General features: G+C 40.8%; 1 protein-coding gene across 1 annotated transcript in view; it reads right to left on the reverse strand.

Moving 5' to 3' along the window:
* Cfap54 (cilia and flagella associated protein 54) overlaps window positions 1-19,733 on the reverse strand; it is a 339,812-nt gene extending 320,079 nt beyond the window's left edge. Inside the window, exons 1-3 of the mRNA XM_060377920.1 lie at window positions 19,652-19,733; window positions 14,277-14,523; window positions 195-389 (exon numbers count right to left, since the gene is read on the reverse strand). The gene's annotated coding sequence lies outside the window, so the exon portion shown is untranslated. The remainder of the gene's footprint in view (window positions 1-194; window positions 390-14,276; window positions 14,524-19,651) is intronic.
* Window positions 19,734-21,867: the final 2,134 nt, after the last annotated feature.

Below are 21,867 nucleotides of genomic sequence, written 5' to 3' on the forward strand. Positions count from 1 at the left end.
TATACCTTCTCCGTCTTAAAAAGGAACTAGCAAGGGATATACTAACAACATTACAAATGCACAAACAGAAGCCAGCCCACTCCATTCAACACTTGAGAAGCAACTGCAACTCTCGTGTTCAACCCCAGCAGCAAAGGCCAAATGAGAACCTGGACTTTTCCCCCTTACCAGAATGTGAAAGGTACCTAACCCACCTCCGCATATGACTTAGTGAGGAATCGTGTCACCTGTCCTGGCCGCAGGTGATGATGATGTCTCCTCATGGCTGCTGAGGGGTTGTTTGTTAGAGGAGATGGTCCACTAGCTTAAGGTGCTGGTTGTATAAATTCGAGGACCTGACTTCAGATTCCCAGACACAGGAATGGCCTCCCACAGCTGTAACCACAGTGCTGTAGTGGGATAAGAAAAAAGACAATTGTTGGTGCTTCCTGGCTGGCCAGCCTGGCTAAAAATCAGTGAGTTCCAGGTTTATCAAGAGAACCTATGTTGTAGTTTGCTCCTCCCCTGCTGTGATAAAACACTGCTTGAAAGCAAGTTAGGGGACGAAAGGGTTTATTTGGCTTTCAGTCCACTGTCAAGAGAAGCTGGGTCAGGACATGGAGGCAGGAGCTGAAGCAGAGATCACAGAACATTGCTTACTGCTTTCTTACAGACTCACATTCAGCCGCCCTACTTACACAGCCCAGACCCACCTGCTTAGGGATGGCGCTGTTCACAATAGACTGGTTGCCCCTAGCCAATTAGCCATCAAGAAAATTGCCCCATGGACATGCCCAGAGGTCAATCTAACAGAGGCAACTTTTCAGCCAAGGGTTCCTTTGTCCCGGTGTGTTACACTGACAACTGAAGCTAGCTATGACACTCCGTGTTGAATGAGCGTGGCAGCATGAAAGAGGGCACCCTACATCTTCTAAACCTAGCATATTAGCACATGCACCTGACACACCTGTTCACACAAAAGTGCACACACTCCCTCAAGCACACAAATGAATTTTTAAGTCAGCCATCATAAAATGATTCAATGAACAGTTTCATGAGAACTTGAAACAGAAGAACTAGAAAGTTATATTAAAGAAATAAAGTAGCTAGGCGGTGATGGCTCACACCTTTAATCCCAGCACATGAGAGGTAGAAGCAGGCAGAGCTCTGTGAGTTCAAGGCTAGCCTGGTCTACAGAGTGACTTCTAGGACAACCAGAGATTCAAAGAGAAACCCTGTTTAAAAAAAAAACACACAGAGAGAAATGAAAGAGAAAGAAAGAAAGAAAGAAAGAAAGAAAGAAAGAAAGAAAGAAAGAAGAAAATATATAGAGAAAAATTATAAGAAATTTTTAGTTTAAAAATTTGGTGTACAACCATAGTCCTATCACTTGAAGGCATAAAACAGGAGGACAGTGAAACTGATGTTAGTATGTGCCACGCCACCCTGGAATACACACAGTGTATTCTATAATCCTGTCTTAATTGCCCCCACATATCTAAAATCAAACAAATAAACAACCAAAAGAAGAAAAACATCTCACCAGGTGCGGTGGCACATTACTGTAATCCCAGCACTAGAGGCAGAGGCAGGTGGATCTCTGGAAGTTCAAAGCCAGCCTGGTCTACAAAACAAGTCCAGGATAGCCAAGGCTATGCAGAGAAACCCTGTCTTGGAAAAAAAAAATCTCAGAGGATGGTATCATGGTTTGTTCTCTGTTACTGTGATAAAACACTGCCTAAAAGCAAACTTAGGGAGGAAAGGGCTTGTTTGGCTTATGCTTCCAGATCACATTCTGTTATTGAGAAAAGCCCAGGCAGGAACTGAGGCAGAGACCATGAGGGAACATGGTTTAAGGGCCTGTGTTCCTCCTTATTCATGCAGGTTATGTTTTTTATACAACCCAGAGGTGGCGCTGCTGGGCCCTCCCACATCAATAATAATAATAATAATAATAATAATAACACCCCCTAGTTTGCCTACAGGTCTACCTGATGAAGTTATTTTCTCAAGTGAGGTTCCCTCTCCCCAGATGACTTCAGCATAAATCAAGCTGACCCCAAAACTAACCGATACAGATGGTATTGTAAGACCTGGGGTCTCACAGCTCAGGAGTTCAATCGCGCCCTTCCCAGAAACTCCCCCAGACCAAGACTCATTGCAAAAGCAAGAGGTTTATTAACCATTGTACAACGGGGTCACCCCTGCCGATCAGCAAAGAGTGGCACTGGGAGACAAAGGCCTTTAGGTTTTTAAAAGAAAAATTGCAGGAAATTTGAAGTTGTAGTTTTGGTAATTTAGGATTGGATGAGGAAGTTATAAAGTAAGATAATTGGTTAGTCTTAGGTGCTCAAGCTTGGCCAGTCCTGCCAAGTGTGGATGCAGCTGCAATTTAAGGTAGGGGTGGTTAGCTCATCCTTGAAGATTAGGGCTGCGGGCTCTTGGCTGGAGGTCAAAAGCTACTCAGAAAAAGTCTAGGTTCGTTGCTAAGAAAGGCTATCTCAAGGACAAGGGTCTGGTCCTTCTTTTGCTGAGTGAAGGTCATTGCTTGCTTGCCCTTTTTTTTATATCTGTCCTCACAGATAGGGTCACATTCCTTCACTCTCTGGAAAGGTACTAAGAGGTTTTAGCTTAACCTGGACCTAAAACTCAAAACTATAGGCTTTAGAAGACATATAGGTTACAAAGTTAGTCTAACCCTTTCAGTATCAATAATAAGATGGAGAAGGAAGACCCAAGAACTAAGTAATTCCATGAGGCTATCCAATGTCACTTATGTAGATTAGAAAGATAATTTGCAGTGATTCCATATTACTCAACAAAACCCAGAAAGAAGGAGAATGAGTCCCAAAAGCTGAATAAAACTAATTAACTAATTGATTAATTAAATGATTAGCCTCCCCAGAAACTCCATACATAGAAAAAATATTCTGCAAGAATAAAGAGGAAATTAAGATGTTTACCAATGAAGGAAAACTAAGGAATTTGTCACCAGCAAACATGTACTAAAATAATGGTTAAAGAACGTTATCTAAACAAAAAGATAAAGATTATAGAAAAAAAATCTAGGCCTGGAAGATGGCTCAGTGGTTAAGAGCACTAGGTATCTTCCAGAAAACCCAAGTTTGGTTCCCAGCACCCACATGGTGGCTTATAACCATCTAGTACTGCAGTTCTAGGACATCTGACTTAGGGGTTGGTTTGGTGCTATGTATTCTAATGCTGAATACTGGCTCCTAAAAGAGCTCATTGCAGCCGAGACAAGTACATCCTAAACTGGTCTTTGCTGTGTAAACCTTGCTCTACCTAATTTAAAGTTAATTGATTAATAAAGTTGCTGAAGCCTGTGACTGGGCATAAGAGAAGTAGGCAGAGCTTAGGTTACTGGGCTTGAGGTCAGAGAAGGACCACAAGGAGAGAAAGGAGGCAGAAAATGTAGAAGCAAGAGAGGAAGCAGGAGAGAAGAAAGTAGTCAGGGGGCAGTAAGAACAATGAGCTCATGGCCATGAATGAGGTCTGGCCTGGTGGAATGGAACCAGTCCAGGCAGAAACAAATGTGGCAAGTAACTTGGGATGTATAGTTGGGAAACAGTAAAACAGCAGAGAGAGAGATGATACCTGACCAGTTACGGTGCCTTAAAGCTCTTATTAATCTTAAAGAGCACAAGAGCACTGTCTTGATTATTAGGGAATTAGCTGGGGTAGAGAAGCCCTAGAAAGTCTAATATGCTATTCCACAACATCTGATGCTCCTTTCTGATCTCAACGGGCATTATGAATGCAAGTAAAAAAATTATACTCATAAAATAAATAAACTTAAAAAATAATTTTTACTCAAGTGACAACACATGCTGGAGAGGTTGTAGAGAAAAGGGAATCCTCCTCCATTGCTGGTGGGAATGCAAACTTGTACAACCACTTTGGAAATCAATCTGGCGCTTTCTCAGACAATTAGGAATAGTGCTTCCTCAAGATCCAGCTATACCACTCCTAGGCATATATCCAAAAAAGGCCCAAGTACACAACAAGTACATTTGCTCAACCATGTTTGTAGCAGCTTTATTCATAATAGCTAGAACCTGAAAACAACCCAGATGTCCCTCAGTTGAGGAATGGATACAGAAATTATGGTACTTTTACATAATGGAATACTACTCAGCAATTAAAAATGAGGAAATCATGAAATTTGCAGGCAAATGGTGGGACCTAGAAATGATCATGCTAAGTGAGGTATCCCAAAAGCAGAAAGACACACATGGTATATACTCACTTATATAGACCTATAAGATAGGATAAATATACTGAAATCTATCCACCTAAAGAAGATAAACAAGAAAGAGGACCCCAGGGTATGATGATCAATCCTCACTTAGAAAGACAAATGGGATGGACATTGGATGTAGGAGCAAACAAGTAACAGGACAGGAACCTACCACAGAGAGCCTCTGAAAGACTCTACCTAGCAGTGTATCAAAGCAGATATTAAGACTCATAACCAAACCTCCGGCAGAATGCAGGAAATCAAATAAAAGGGGGAGGGAGTTAATACGACCTGGAGAGGACAGGAGTTCCACAAGGACCAAATATATCTGGGCACAGTGGTCTTTTATGAGACTGTTTCTCCAAACAAGGACCATGTATGGATGCAACCTAGAGCCCCTGCTCAGATGTAGCCCTTGGTAGCTCAGTATCCAAGTGGGTACCCTAATAAGGGGAACAGGGACTGTTTCTGACATGAACTCAATAGCTGGTTCTTTGATCTCCCCCCAGCCCCCAGAAGGAGCAGCCTTGCTAGGCCACAGACGAGGACTTTGCAGCCAGTTCTGAAGACACCTGATAAACCAGTATCAGATCTAAGGGGAGGAGATTCTCCCCTATCAGTGGACTTGAAAAGGGGCAGGGAGGAGATGAGGGAGGGAGGGTGGGATTGGGAGGGAAAGAGGGAGCAGGGTACAGCTGGGATACAAAGTCAACAAACTGTAACTAACTAATATTAAAAAAATAAAAAAATAAAAAAATAATTTTAAAAAAGAAAGAAATCTTAAAATGTAAGAAGAAAATGACAAAAAATATTTAAAAATACTATATTCTTTTAAGTTTTTAAAATTATGTCTGACAGCTGAAACAAAATGATAATACTATGCTGGAGCATAAAAGTCATCAACGTTTTTACTCATCACTAAACCCTACGTGCTGCAGTACTAACCGCCATGCAAACTGTGCCCACTGGCACAGTAGCGGCATGACTGCTATGGAGGCAACCAACCACTTCAGGCGGCATATGAGCCCTGTTCCACAGGAGAGAGTTCACTCCTAGTCCTGGAAACTGATTAAAAAGAAAAACAGTTAAAGAAATTGTAGGTCTTAGAGGGGAACGCACTGCTGCCATTTTGCTAGCTGGGCATGTTTTTGTTTGTTTTTCGACAGGGTCTTACTATGTAGACCATGCTTGGAACTCACTATGTAGACAAGCTGATCTCAAACTCAGAACAATCCACCTGCCTCCTAAAGTGCCAGGATTAAAAAGCATGTGCCACCACACTCAGTGCTTAAATAGACACACTTTGTTTATTTATTTGTCGTCCAAATATTTATTTTTATGCCTATATTTTAGTGGTGCTGTCAGTTTTTGTCAGCTTCTTGCACTGGGGGATGGTTACTAAAGAGACTCAGAGAATAAGTGGCTGTTAAATAACCAGCCCTAAATCTATATCATCCCTTTCACGGCTGAGGGAACATGGTGGAAGAGAAAATGGAAAGAATCGAAGAGTCACAGGAAAAATTGGAGCTTTATGAAGTAATATAACACTTCCAGGTATACTATGGTTATTTCAGCCATGAACTCACAGCATCTGTGGTTACCTGTGCAAGACCTGCACAAGAGTGGGCCAACTAACATTTCATCATTGTCTTAGCTAGGGTTCTATTGCCATGAAGAGACATCAGGGCCACAGCAACTCTTATGAAGGGAAACATTTCGTTGGGGTTGGATTACAGGTTCGCAGGTTTAGTCGATTGTCATCATGCCAAGGAACATGGCAGTGTGCAGGCAGACATGGTGCTGAAGAAGGAGCTGAGAGTTCTACATCTTGATCCTCAGGTAGCAGGAGACTGTGTGTCACACTGGGCGTAGCTTGAGCATAGCCTGTGTGTGTGTGTGTGTGTGTGTGTGCCCCACAATGACACATTTCTTCCACAAAGGCCACACCTACTACAATGAGGCCACACATCTTTTTTTTTTTTTCAATGCAGTTTATTCAGGAACCTTGAACAATCATCTGACCCTGGGGAAAGCCAGCCCCAGCTTAAATAGCCTCTGGGTAGCCAACCCCAGCGTGCCACGTGGGCAATGCAGATAGGTCCACATACATGGAAGCAAGCCAGATCCTCAGCCTTAGCCAAATGTGGAATTGTTCGTGACAGAGAACACTCACCATCGGGAAGGTGGAAGGCAGAAACCGGCTCCATCTTTAAGGCGCGGCATTACGCAGCTCTCTACAGTTCTCCCTTTTTGTTTTAGACGCATCAGGCAAGAGTAGAGGTCTGATCTCTGATATTAGAAATAAATTGGGAGTTTGTACCGATGTTCATTTAGGTGTCATCCACCCAAAGAGCATCAGACCCGTCCGATACCTTTTTCTCAGAGGCGGGACCTGGGGCATCAACCCGCATGCAATCAGACATGCTCTTCTCTGGGTCCAAAGCGGCTGACCCTGAGTGCAGTGCTTAGCCTCGCATCCTGAGCATAACATTTTAGCTCCCATGCTTGGGGAGACTGTCCTGCTTCAATGGCTGTAAAGGCCTGAATGGTCATGGCTGCATTACGCTGTTGTGAGACTCTAATCTTGCATATACACCACAGGCAAACCAAGGAGACCAACACCAGAAGGCCTGCTAACGCTCCCATGCCCACCCATTCCTTCAGATGGTTCATGGCTGCAGCAATCCATGATGATAATCCAGAGGCCACACATCTTAATAGTGCCTTTCTCCATAGCCCAAGCATTCAAACACATGAGTCTATGGAGGCCATACCTATTCCAATCACCACAATCACGGAGTGGGGAAGGACATTCCAGTCCCCATCCTCCCCTGAGAATTTTTATGCAGTTTATTAATTGTTGCTAGGGAAATGAAAGACATTTTTTAATGGTACAAACACTGGTAAGTTGCCATTCTCCCGTAAATATTCCCTCATCTACACTCTTATAAGCAACTCTATTAAACACACATATACACACAAAGAGAGTAAAGTATAATAAAATAAAATTTAAAACAACTGATAGTGACTCTCAGGTCAGAGACTGTGTGTGTTATTTTATCTGTCATGCTTCAGATCAATCCTGGTACTTGACCATAATTCTACAACTGTTGAATGACATGAATAAATAAAAAAGTGGACAAGGGTGAAAGCTAAAGAGAAATGAGTTTGCAAATAAATCCAAGTTTTGATTTGTGGCACCTGGAAAGAACACTGCAGATTTTCACAGTCCAGATGAGGACTACAAGAGATCATTTGAAGAAATGTAGTTGGTCTTTGATACTTTGTGGGTTCTTCTTTTCCCACACTTTATCCCCCCTCCACCCAGTTTCACCTCTGTCACTAGATAGAAGAGAAAGAAGTATGGGGGTGGGGAGAGAATGAGAAAGGGGGAAGGGAGGGAGAAATCTTTCTTTCTTCTTGTTTCTTCTTTGAAACTACAAACAAACTACAAACAATCCCTCTGAGCAATTACCAACCACCAACCACACCTATCAGGGCTCTAGCATTTATATACCCTCTGAAAAGTTCCCCAAAATCCAAATGTCACACAATCACAGAAACCATCTGCACGCCTCCCTAGAGCACAAGACAAATCATAGTCAGCTGCTGCGAAGCAGCGCCATACCCCCACACCTGGGATTAAAACGAAAACATATTCGCATAATATTTCTGTTTTTTTAAAGGAACCAAAATTTCAGAATTCTCACTACAAGGAAACCTAGAGATGGATAATCAAAGCATTTAAGCATCTTATAACAAACCGTTCCCCACCTACCCAAAAGTCTTGCCTGGACCACAGGAATTCTCCAATAGTCATATAATTGAGCGGATCAAGATAAGCCCTTTATCTTTATGAACCAATCAGATGCAAATTCCCGAGAAGATAGTATATATTTTCTGGGATAAAACATTTTTTGAAAGGGCTGGAGAGATGCCTTAGCCATTAAGAGTACTGTCTGCTCTTCCAGAGGTCCTGAGTTCAATTCCCAGCAACCACATGATGGCTCATAACCATCTACACTGGGATCTGATGTGCTCTTCTGGAATGCAGGTGTACATGCAGATAGAGAACTCATATATATATTATATATATAATTTTAAAAAAAGGTAGTTTCTTCAGCTGGTTTGGAGAGACAACACATGTCTCAGAGAAACCACTGCAAAAGCTACAGGAAAGACTGTCAATGTGAGATCCTGATTTTCGTCTCTCCTATGGTGCAGCTGCCTTCCTGCTTTTGTTTCTGGATAGACTCATAAGAAACTCTTCCTTAAAGCAAAGCATAGTGGGAGAAGTCAGAAGCAGGATTCAGAAGCAGACAGATCTCTGAGTTTGAAGCCAACCTGGTCTACAAAGCAAGTTCCAGGGCATTCAGGGCTACTCAGAGAACCCCTGTCTTAAAAAGAAAAGGAGCAAGAAGAGGAGGAGGAAGAAGATGAAGAAGAAGAAGAGAAAACTGCCCCCCTTTCAGAACAGTAATTAACCAGATTTGTTTTCTGATGCTGCAAGCCAACACACTTTTTGGACATGTTAAATATTTTCTTTCCTGCTTCAGGAATATTAGCATCATGCTGAGCACCGTGGCACACACAATTATGTCTGTTATCCTAGAATTAGGGAAGTGAAAAGAGGATCATAAGTTTGAGACCAGCCTGGACTACACAATGAGACCCTGTCGAAAAATGAGACAAAGGAAAAGAAAGACTGGTGCCTAGTTTGATGACAGTTTTCCCATATTCTATTACATCTTGAATTTTTTCCAGACCTTTTTCTTCCTGTCCTTTTAGGTACTATCTTATTATCTAATGTTACAGTTTGGCTCTTTTGTCAGACCTTAAGAACATGGAGGAAAGGGTATCATGACTTCCCAAATCTCTGAACAACTCAGCATGTCCACAACTTGTAGACTTGAAAAAAAAAAATCTATGCAGAGAGTTTTCTCTCTCATACATGGGTCTACAGCCATGATCTACTCTCTTGAAAAATGAGAAAACATGTAAGGGAACTGAGCTACAGAATATTACACAAGCAGTGAAATGCATGTCATTTTCTAATTGCTTTGTGGTTTCAACACCTCTTCACGGCACCTTTAAAAAAACGCAGATCTGAAAGCACCTCTCTCAAACTGATTTCTTAATGTCACTAGGTTCTGCATACTCACAGCCCACACACATTCGCTCAGCTGCTAAGTGCACTGGATTGTCACAGTATGTTCCAGAGGCCCCAGATTTCTCTCAAATGTAAAACATGTGCTTCTGACTAGAGGCAAAGTCCTTGTCTTTCAAATACAATATTCTCTAAAAACAAGGAATCAACCCACTCTATTTTGTGCCACTTCTGGGAAAGTGGTCCTGGAGTGTATAAGAAAGTGAACTGAGCCAGAACAAGACAGTTTGCAGGATTTCTCCATGGTTCCTGCCTCTGTTCTTGCTTGAGCTCCTGTCCTAACTTCTCTCCATGATCAACTGTGATCAGGACAGATAAGCCAAATAAACCCTTTTCCTCCCTGAATTGCTTTTGATTGTAGTGTTTATCACAGCAGTGGAAAGCAAACTGTGACATAGAAAGATAAAAGAAGGAAGGAAGGAAGGAAGGAAGGAAGGAAGGAAGGAAGGAAGGAAGGAAGGAAGGAAGGAAAGGGGAAGGGAGAGAGGGAAGGAAGGAAGGAGACAGGGGAGAAAGAGGGGGGAGACAGAGAGAGAGAGAGCAAAATTATCACCAACTGAAGAAAACTGAAGGCATCTCTTTACATTTAAAATAGGTTCAATGTTTGCCAAGAACTCTTAACAGAATATTATCCTGTGAAAAATAGAGTTAAAAGATTCCAACTTTTCCTTTATTTTATGATGTTAAATATGACAGTCCTTCCTTAAAAGTTTGGAAAGCTCACTGAAAAAATCATCCAGTGTGAGTGTCTCCTGATACAGAAATATTTTTTCTGCTTTTTAAAAATCAGTTACTGGATTATTCAAATCAACTACCTCTTGGAGCTGTTTCCACTCATTTTTACTTTCTTCTCTAGAAATGTACCAGTTTCATTTTTCAAAAGCTTTTTGAAAAGTAGCATAAGATTCTCTTGAAGTTTATCTATCATTTGCTTATCTATCTGTCATCTGCCTATCTGCTATCATCAATCATCTATATCTATCTATCTATCTATCTATCTATCTATCTATCTATCTATCATCTATCTATCTATCTATCTATCTATCATCTACCTATCTATCTATCTGTCAATCTGCCTACTTACTATCATCAGCCATCTACCTATCATCTATCTATCTATCTATCTATCTATCTATCTATCTATCTATCTATCCATCCGAGAAAGGATCTCCCAGGCTGACATGGAACTCATATAGCTGAGGATGGCCTTGAGCTCCTGATCTTACTCCCTCTACCTTCTGAGTGCTAAATTAAAGGCACATATCACTATGCCTGGTTTTCTATTGGGTTTTGCTTTGTTGGTTCAGTTCACACATGAGGCAAACTTTCCCACTGAGCTACACCCTGAGTCTTCTTTCATTTTTGAAAGTTTTCTCAAAGCCTGTAAATGGGTGCCTTCATATTTAATACTGCCTATCTAAATCACTTCTCTCTGACTAATTGGCCAAAGGAGGTTCGTTTGAATTGGTCACACACATACACACAGGAGGAACGCGCACACACACACACACACACACACACACACACACACACACACAAAAGCTCAGACTGTAGCCCCAACATACAAAAAGTGTAGATCTAGGGGACATCATGCATTTACTTTATTTTTCCAGATTAAAATTTTGATTTATTACTTTAAATTTTAGGTTGCTTTGTTTGTTTGTTTATTTGGTTTTTTTCAAGACAGGGTTTCTCTGTGTAGCCCTGGCTGTCCCGGAACTCACTCTGTAGACCAGGCTGACTTGAACTGAGAGATCCACCTGTTTCTGCCTCCTGATGCTGGGATCGCAACCACCTCAGTAGGTTGCTTCACTTAGAAAGTATGGAGGTCAAATCAAAACACTGGTTACATGAGTTGATGTTTATCCTATTGGCCTAACTTTATCCCTCAGACCTAGCCAAGGCTGTGGATTGTTCTATTCTGATGAATAAAAATTTAAGAAAGTCAGCGCTTACTTACTTATGCTGTGCCAGTCTGAAGTTTTCTACCATAACCATAGGTGTTCTCCCTCCAATTCCCTGTGTTTCTAAGAGTTTTTGTTGCATGTTGTACTGGTAGGTTGCTTCACTTAGAAAGTATGGAGGTCAAATCAAAACACTGGCTACATGAGTTGATGTTTATCGTATTGGCCTAACTTTATCCCTCAGACCTAGCCAAGACTCCAGGTTTCTGCTCTGTTTAAATGAATTCCTGTCCTGACTTCCATTGGTGATGAAGTATATGATGTGGAAGTATAACCAAATAAACCCTTTCTTCCCCAACTTGCTTTTTGGTCACAGTGTTGTGATGAAGCAATAAAAACCCTAATTAAAACACACATATGTTAATATTTTGATGCTATGTCATTGAGATGATACCACTTAATGGATTTTAGTCCCTCTAATTTTTGATGTTTTATAGATACTTTGGCATGGGCAACAGCACTGACACGAGCTGGTGGATTTGTTCACGGTAACTGAGAGAAGCTGATTAATGTTTAAAAACAAAGCTTCCTAAAACCTCTTACAAAATCAGATTTGGCGGGGCATAGTGGCCTTAGACTTTCAGCTCAACACTGGGGAAGCTGAGGCAATAAAACTGAAAGTTCAAGGCCAGCTTGGGCTATGTAACAAGATACGGGACTACCTGAAATTTCATATAGTGAGACGGAGTCTCTGAAAGCAAAACAAAACAAAACTAAGGTTTGGTTATTTGGGAAGACTGCCCGAGAGTTATGTCTGTAGTTCTCACTAGCTCATAAGTGTGTCAGCCCATTAAACAGTTCAATACTCATGAGCTGAACTTCAAGTGACAGACTCGATGACACTACTGTGAGAATATTAAATGTCATCTTTCCCCTTCTTGCAGTGATTGTTCTTATCTGCCTTCTATTCGAACATGTTTGAACCTAAAATGTCAAAACCCAAGTGCAAATTTTACAATGAGATTTTTGAGCGGTGGGCTTTTGTTGAAGACAGACAAGGTCTTTTTGAGTTTATCGTATACAAACATAAAACAAGGTGCTGAGTTGAATCTGAGCTGATGTGAACAACTAACTGGGAAATGTGCTATTTCCTTAACAGTAAATACAGGTGATAAATTAATATTTTGATAAGACCAAGTCAGAGTAATAAAATAATTGAATAAAAAACCATGTCATCCCAGGTGGGTGCAGTGACGCATGCTTGTAAATCCCAGCACACATAGAGGCAGAGACAGGGGGATCTCTGTGAGTTCAAGGCCAGCCTGGTCTACAAAGCAAGTACAGGACAGCCAAGACTACACAGAGAAACCCTGTCGCCACAAACCAAAAATCAAAACCAACAACAACAACAAAAATCCCGCCATATATTAACATCAGTGCATACGACTTAGTCTAATAGACCTGTTTCATAAACAACCTATTGAATCTGTTATGTATAAAGCAAATAACAAAATCTATGAAATAGTCTTTGGGTGTCAACACTGTTCCATTACTGACAGGTAAAAATTTCTGAGACAAGATCACATGTAGTCCAGGCCTCAAGCTCACTATGTAGCTAAAGCTGGTTGGCCTTGATCTCCTACTCTTCCTCTCTCTCCCAGTCCCCCATAGCTGGGATGACAGCCCTGTGACCACACCTGACTGTGAAATTCCGAGTTAAAAGGGAGAGTTATTGTGGCCCTTCCCATGAGTACCTTTTGAAGATGTCTATTCTTTTACATGGATATGCTTAAAGACTTCCACAACAGAACAAGTAGACTCGTCGGGGCAGTGTGGATGTAAGGGGTCAAATGGATGACAATGGCTTCTTGTTGACAGACAACTTTGTAAGGACAGCTTATTTATTTATTGTTCACATGGGTATTTTGTGTGCCTGTATGTCTACGTACAACACAGATGCCTGACTGCCCATGGAGGTCAGAAAAGGATGACAGATCCCTTAGTACTGGAGTTACAGACAGCTGTGAGCCACTGTGTAGATGCTGAGACTTGAACCCAGGTCTTCCAGTGGTCTTAGCTGTCAATGGACAGCTTTGTAAAAAGTTGTTGATCACAACATAATTCTGAAGAGAAGAAAAGCAACTTAGGTCATTAAATGTGGACCTATGATATTTAGCAGCCCAGACGTGAAGAGTAGGCCTCCAAGTTTTCATCAGGCTACCAGTTATGTTCAGTGTACTGGTTCATGATACTGACACTGAATACACTGTTTTCATAAGCAAATATTCAATAAACAAGAGAATGCAACAAGTTGGATAGCCTTGATGAGATAAATGGAACATGGACTATTATTACAGGAAATTTAACAGGCAAATTCTACAAAAGATATAAATAAAGGAAGAAGTGTGTAATATATATATATAACTTATTTCATATTTAAAGAAGGAAACAAGAAGAGCACTATCTCTCTCTCTCTCTTTTTTTTTTGAGAAACACTATCTCAATGGTTAAGAATGAGGACCCAGGTTTGGTTCATAGGACCCACAGTGAGGAGTTCACAATTCCAATGTTGGCAGTATAATGCCCTCTTTTGGCTTTCTTGGGCCCCTGCATATACAAGGTACATATGTGCAAAAACAATAAAAATTATTTCTAGTGTAAGTGTGTTCCATTCAACATTTTTCTTTTCTTGGATATGCATATATACAGAAAATCAGATAGTTAAATTTAACTGGATGTCTTTCACTTTCATTTTTTTAGGCTGGTGACTTTAAGTGAAAGTCAATGCTTTGCCAGATTTCCTCAGACATTACTTCTTTTAGGACCAGTAACCTCTGCCAAACACAAATGAGCTAAACATTTTGAATGTATTTTTATATATGGCTTTCCTGATTGTTTCATAACTGTTCTTACTGTACGTAGTTTGTTATAAATATAATGTTAAAAGAAAGAAAAGGATAACAACCTCTTTGTTTTGTGGGAAGAACAAGTCTGTGTGGAAATCCCTGCTGCTTGCTTCGACACAGCTGCTTTGTGGGGAAATCTCTTGATTCTACATGTGGCATCAGGCTTTCACACTTGGTTTTCCTCAGATGTCTGGGACTTCTTGGTTACCTTATCATGCTTCTAAGTCAGGATTAGGTTGAATTCTTCCGTGGCTGCAGTGTTACAGCTCATGAAGTTCCTTGTTTTCTTGGCAACTGGTGCAGGAGCTAAATAGAAAGGGAGACCTTGTGGTCATCACGATTTTCTTTGGTGCTTTCCAACCATGTAACTAGGGAAAACAGTATCCAAGTCCACCTTTGATGGTTAGAGTTTTACCCCTCGTAGCCTGGCACGATTATGAATAATGCTTTCTTTTACTCAACTGTGTCCCAATGTAGACAATAAATTACACTCTCATGTGGCTTACAACCCAAGGAAATGACTGGAACATTGTGTCATTTCTATGGTCTCCACACTTACTTCAGCAATGTCTGGCAACAAATATTCCAGTTAATTTAGAAAGCAGAATTCATAGCCTTGACCTAGGGCACACACTGTGTGCCAGGAATGTGGCCAATAAAGACTAATTTGGTTTCTCTGTGGTGGTGTAATTAATTATCCTACTGGCTGCCTGCCTCTGTCTCTGTTGCTTAACACTAGGTTTCTTTATCAGGGATCATCAAAGCTATTATCTTTCACCTGCATAGGAATAAAGTGTTTTGGGTTTTTTTCAATTCCTGATGTGCGTTATCATCCATGTCCAACCCAATCTATTTTAATATTCAGTATTAACTTTTTATGTGCATTGGTGTTTTGCCTGCATGTATGTTTATGTGTCAGACCCCCCGGAACTGGAGTTACAGACAGTTGTAAGCTGCCATGTGGGTGCTGGGAATTGAACCCAGGTCAACTGGAAGAATGGCCAATGCTGTTCTTCAATGGTCAGTTGGCTGGAAGAACAGCCAGTGCTCTTAACTGCTGAGCCATCTCTCCAGTCCCTTAACTTTATAATTGTAGCTATAATACCACCCCAAAAGACAATATTTACAGGTAAGCTGTGAAGCGTTCATGATTTGTTAAGCACTCTTGACTCCTTTCCCTTTTCCCAGCTGCATTGAGAGGTCATTTCTAGTCTTCCCATCTTCTAGCTATAAAAATCAAGGTACAGAAAGGATAGAGAGAGATCTTATGGCAAAGCCCGAAGATTCAGAAAGAACAAACTACTCAGCAGAAACAGCAGTTGGTTTCAGAACTCATATTAGCACCACCTAAAACTCTTCCGTCAATCAACTCCTCACCTACCTCTCCAGAGCTGCACGTTGTTTAATGCCTTCTGTGGAACCTGAGGAAACTGTAACCCAGGAACTCTGTGGACTTCCATGAACTTGGAGCTTAGTAAACTGTTTTTGGCTCTGACATAAAGGATTGCAATGTCACCACCTACCACCAATCCTTCCTTACGTGCACAGACATACCACTTTTTGCTGCTACATCAGTCTAGAAAAATTCTATGAAGATCTGGCATAAAAAGCAGAAAGCAGCCACGGAGATTGTTCGTAGTCGCTGGGCATGCTCAATCGAGAGACCCCAAATCACAGGATTTTCAATCAGAAAGAGGCAGAAACAACAGAGGCCAATCCCACCATTTTGCAAATAAGAAAAGAAATTATAGGGAGATCGAGGTACTTACCCACATCTTACAGCTAATTCCTACTTTTCACAGTTAATTAGTGGAATTAGCGATGAGGCCACAATTGCCACCCTGTGCCCTAACAAAACCACTGTTTTGTTCCTTCTGTCCCTCTGCCTCTCTCTTTCCTTGCTTTGGGAACAGAAAGAGAAAATGATCAAAATCATGCCATTTTACGTACAGAAGTAATTTTTTTTCTTTAATCTATAGTCTCTGGACCCATAGATTTGGGGAAAGAAATTACTACTTCGATTTGAAAAAAAAAAAAAATAAGTCAGTTACCGTCTCTCTCACGGTCTCTGTCATTTTTTTAAGGATTTCTTTTTGTGTGATATATGTGTTGACTCAGTAAACCACGAGACTTTTCTTTCCAGCATAACACTAAGTCTTATCTGTTCAGATTAGCATTTTCTTCTGGATCGATGTCCCTGCCAAGAGCAACAAGCTTGGAGGCCAGGGCTAAAGGTGATTCCATCACCTCCCTGCTGGGTAAGATAAAGATATTTTCTACATTCATACTAATGAGTTTCAAAAAACAAATTTTTCTCTTTCTTTTTTTCATTTGTTCATTCTTTCTTTCTCGCTCTTTTTTTTTTCCATTGTTTTGTTTTGCTTCCTGATGGTAATCAGCTTTCTGGAGGTGAAGATGTTCTAGAAATTACAACATTCGCAAGGTTAAAAAAAAATAGGGCATGAAGTCAATAAAGGGGAGAAAGGAGAGGTGTTTCGTAACTTGTCAAGAGACAACTATTTCACATTCAAAGCATACAAAAATACATTCTTGTCTGGAAACAGAAGGAGACATGTACAAAGAAAAAAATCAGAGGAGGGATTGTAATAAATTTTTGTCGTTTGTTATGGGGAAAATATATTGATTCTCAAGATCTTGTTAGAATTATTAAGCTCTAAAAAAAATCTTTTTCTCATAAGCAATGGTTATAAGAGAGAGACCATAAGAGCAATAGTTCCTGTTTTCTCTCCTGAGTAGTTACTACCACTGTCTCTAATCCTTTGGCGGTCCCCCAGGACACATGTGTCACCCTTAGCTCCTCTCAGCTGCACTAGTACGTGTCTGTGTGTGAGGGCATGTACATGTGGGCAGAGGTCAGAAGATAACCTGGCATGGTGATCTGAACGGCCTCCAGAGACCCATAGAGAGTGACAGCACTAGGAGGGGTGGCCTTGTTGGAATGGAGGAAGTGTGTCACTCCGGGTGGGCTTTGATGTTCCAGAAGCTCCGGCCAGGCCCAGAGTCACTCTCTTCCTGATGCTCGCTGATCTGGATGTAGACCGCTCAGCTGCTCTACAGCATCATGTCTGCCTGCATGCTGCCATGCTTCCTGCAACACCGATAATGGGCTAAACCTCTGGACTGTAAACCAGCCCCAATAAATGATTAAAAGATCAAACGCAGGTTGTCAGGAAGAGCTTGGCAGGAAGAGCTTTACCTGCTCAGCCAGCTCAGCCATCTCAACAGCCTATTTTATTTTCTTAGTAATTCCTTTGCTGTATAAAGATTTAAAAATTAATCTGCTTTTATATTTGTTATGAGGTTTCGTTGTAGAGATGGGTTCTATCTACTTGATGTACAACCCGTGTTTCCAGAACAACACTGGACACCCAGAAGGCACTTGAAAACAGTTACTGAGTAAATAACATTATTTGGTTCTCTTGACATTTCAAAGTATCTTGCGTGCTGAAATATAAGGTTCTCTCTCTCTTTCTCTCTCTCCCTCTCTCTCTCTCTGTTGCTGTCTGCTCTCTGTCATCTATGTCTATGTCTCTTTCTTCCTCTCTCTGGCATCTCTCTCTCTCTACCATCTGTTTGTCTTTCTCTGTCTCTCTGTTTCTCTCTCTTCTTCTCTCCCTTCCTCCCCTCCCCCATCTGGGCGGTGTGAGTGTGTAAGACAGAGATCAACATCACTCAGGAACCACCTATCTTGACTTTTTTGGGAAAGTGTCTCTCATTGGAACCTGGAGCTTAATGATTAAGTTAGGCTGGCTGACTAGAGCACCCTGGGAATCCTCCTTCCTCTGTCTTCCTAGATGAGAATGCATCACATTTGTCTTTTTACATGGGTTCTGGGGCTTGAACCCAGGTCTTTATGCTTGCCAGCAAGCCCTTTACCAACAAAACTGTTGCCTCAACCATGGTCAGAGAGCATTCTTATTCTCCCATATAAACTGCTTCTGCCTAGGTCAGCATTCTACAACCCCATCAGTGTATGAAAACAAACAAACAAACAAACAAACAAAAAATGAAATCCAGTGTCAAGTGTCAGGAGTGTATAGAAAAACAGGAACTTTCAATATCAATAGAGCAAAATATGGTGCAACCATTTTGGAAAGCAGTTGGTGGTCTCTGGTAAGGTTGAAAATATAGATTTCCAACAAAGCCTTCCCCTAGGAAAACTGCTGCCCATGAACACAAGAAGACATCTTTATGAATGGTTGCCATGGCCTTGTTTGTAATTACAGAATCGAATTAGAAATGACCCATATGTCCAGTGTGGTGGACACATGTAATTCTTCCTTAAAATTTACTTTCTCCCTTTTTATCAGTGAAAAAACATGCAAAATTTAGGTAACAGGATAAATTCCTTATCCTATTCTTTAGTGCTGTGGTGGTAATGTTTTAAGCTTTATCCAGTGCACATAAATAAAATGGAAGACTGAAACGTCTTCCCTTCATCCATTGTACTGTAGCAGTGCAGGCATGCTCACTAGAGGCCAGGCTTCAGTCTTGAACTTTGCGATGACTTTGTCTTAGAGTTCCGTATGGAATAGCAGCAATGGAGACAGACAGGGTCTCTCCACATTATGAGCTACATACAGCACTCCTGGAAACTTGTCTTTGGGTTTATACATAATAGAACAAGATTTTTTTTTTTTACTGTGCTTAGAATGCTGTTGTTTTTGTTTCATGCTAGTTATCCTTGATCAAATATAATCTTAACATTTAGAGTGATGTGTTCATCAAATTACCTCTAGATAGTTGTAAGTGGATAAACACACAAAAGAAATCATCAGTGTGCATAAATCTCAGAAATATAATAGTGCAATAGCACATATGAAATCATACCATGCATTTAAAATAAAAAATGGGTAGTATGTATTATTTGTGGATATATAGATAATTTCAAAAATATAGATGATCTGTGGTTCTGAATCATAACAACTTCATGATAATGGCCTCTTTTAAAGGGGTACTTTTCTGATTTGACATTGACTCACCTGATGTGTGACTCATTATTCTATCAGGTAAGAGAAGCAAAGCCAGGCTAGTCAAGAGTCCTCATCTTATCTGTCAAGAGCTGTCAGAGATGGTCTGTCCATTTCTCCAATGTTCCCCTTAAAACAGCCTTGCTGAAATAACACCCTGCTCTTCAGTATTTGAGTCACTCTCAAGTGACAAAATGTGAACAAGCCAGTCACCCTGGTGGAAGTCTGGAGTCCCCGATCTCCTGAGGCTGATGTAGGAAGATAGGGAGTATAAACATTAGGTGCCTGTAATAACAGGACTTTCTTCAGACTGCCAGCTCCCAATAATGACATGGAAACCTTTTATTAATTATTAAAGATTGGCCTTAGCTTAGGCTTGTTTCCCAACTAGTCTTAAATTAACCCCTTTATATTAATCTACTTTCTTCCGTGAGGCTTTTTACCTTTTCTCAGTCTCTCAGTACCAATACCTGTTTTTTCTTCCAATTCCAGTTGGAGAATCTTCCCACCTCAAATTCTTTCCCGGCATTCCTATGTTTGTTCTGAAGTCCCACCTCCCCATCCTGCCTTTACTACTGACCAGTTCAGCTCTTTATTACACCAATCAGAAGGCGAGGGAACTATTTACAAAATATGATGCAGTCAAAGAATAACAAGGCCAAAGTCCAGCCTGTACTCAGCAATCTGCTGGTACAGAAATCAGCATTTGAATAATAGAAAGACAATCTTTACACCGTACACAAAAAGATCTCCCCAATGGAAGAGTTACAGTATGGTAGAGTGTGTGTTTGGTAGCCACAAGGCCTGTGTTCCACCCCCAGAGCCAAAATAAAGAAAGAAGTAGGGGTGGGGGAGGAAGAAAAGAAGGGAGAGGCAGAGGAAGGGAGAGAGAGCAAAGACTAAATATACATGATTTTAAAATCCAAGCTATAGAAAGATTCTGCCCAACTTGGGTAAGGAGTAGAAAGCAGAAGGGCTGCTGTGGGTTCAACACAGCTTTCTTATTCTCCACCGAAATTTCCCTGAGCACACTCCCAGTCGAGTCAAATCTGAGGATACTAACCCTGCAATTACTGTACGTGAAATATACGTTTCATTTGCAAACACAGAGGAACATTTTCAAGCATAGAGGAAATTTGAGCTTATGAGAGAAAAAAGTCACCCTGTGACGGATTTTCTCATTCTTAATAGTGAAGAGAATAATAACCCCCAATTACTGAACTCTTACCATGTGCCAGCTATGTTGCAAATATTCGATTATTTAAGGCAATTTCACAACAATCATGTATCACAAAATTTTAAACTGAGGTTTAGCTAGTGCTAAACCATAGGTAGAAAAGGATTTAGTTTGGATTCTAAAGAGCTGTCTGAATCTAAAAACCTATATGTTTAATATTGTACTACGTCATTTGCCACCACTAACAGTTTTACTCTGGTGGTCTTGTCTCGTGAGGGAGCAAACAAAGTGGCTGACTCCATTGTGCAATTAAAGACCATTCAAGGGTTTCCTTGTCCACAATAATCTTCTTCACATTCTGTAATACTGTTAACTATACTAGTCTCCTTTCTGTTGCTGTGATAAAACACTATAACCATAAGCAATTTGGAAAGGAGAAGAGCTCATTTCATTTTGAAGATTTTAGTCTAACATTAAGAGAAATCAGGGCAGGAATTCAAGCAGGACCTTGAAGCAGAAACCACAGAGAAACAGTGTTCACTGGCTCATGCTTAGCTAGCTTTCTTATACAACCCAGTGCTGTCTTCCCAGGAAATGGTGCTGCCCACAGCAAGCTGGGCCCTTCTACATCAATTAACAATGGAGACAATGCCCCGTGTACATGCCCACAGGCCAGCCTGAACTGGACAATCCCTCAGTTGAGACTCCCTTCTCAGATGACTCCAGGCTGTGTCAAGTTGACAACTAAAGCTTATAGAATATTAAGACTTATGTTCCATTTACAGTTAAGTCATTACCCCATAATGTCAGGAAAGTTTTTTTTATCAGAAAGATAAATGTTAATCTGTAGATTACTTTAACAAACTACGGCTTAATAACAACCTATTAAAAGAATGTGACACTGGTCATGTATACTTCAGCAGACAATGTCAAACTCCTGAGAATTGAGGACTCTCAGATTCTCAGAAGAAAGCCTAGGACAGAAGGCCCTAAAAAGTGAAGTGGTGCCAGGAAGCTGTTGAGTAGGCTGTAAGTTTGGGAGTCTCAACCTGAAATGAAATGCTCAAATTGAGAAAACCTTGAATGTCATCATCTATCACAAGACCTTTCACTACAACATCCAATAAAACCACCCCTACCAAAGAGAAGCTCACCTGAAGAAAGGTTCCCTCTCTCCCCAGTCTGAAATGGAGTCATTGGCCTGTTAGGTCAAGGTCATATATCACTATTCAGTATGAGGAAGATAAAATCCACAACCTCATTCACTGCCCATACCAACATCTGAAAGGGTTTTCCTAGTTTTGTGTTTGGTTTGTTTTTTGTTTTTCCAACCAAGGTTGTCACAAGATAGATAAGGCTAGGCTTTTACTGTTGACTCTTTTGCCTCTATCTCCCCAGTTCTAAGATTATAGGCCTGAGCCACTACTGCTGGATTCCTTATGTTTTCTTCTGATTGTTCCATAATTTTAGTTCTCATACTCA

The sequence above is a fragment of the Meriones unguiculatus genome, chromosome 2 (assembly GCF_030254825.1).
Source record: "Meriones unguiculatus strain TT.TT164.6M chromosome 2, Bangor_MerUng_6.1, whole genome shotgun sequence".
Lineage (NCBI taxonomy): Eukaryota > Metazoa > Chordata > Mammalia > Rodentia > Muridae > Meriones > Meriones unguiculatus.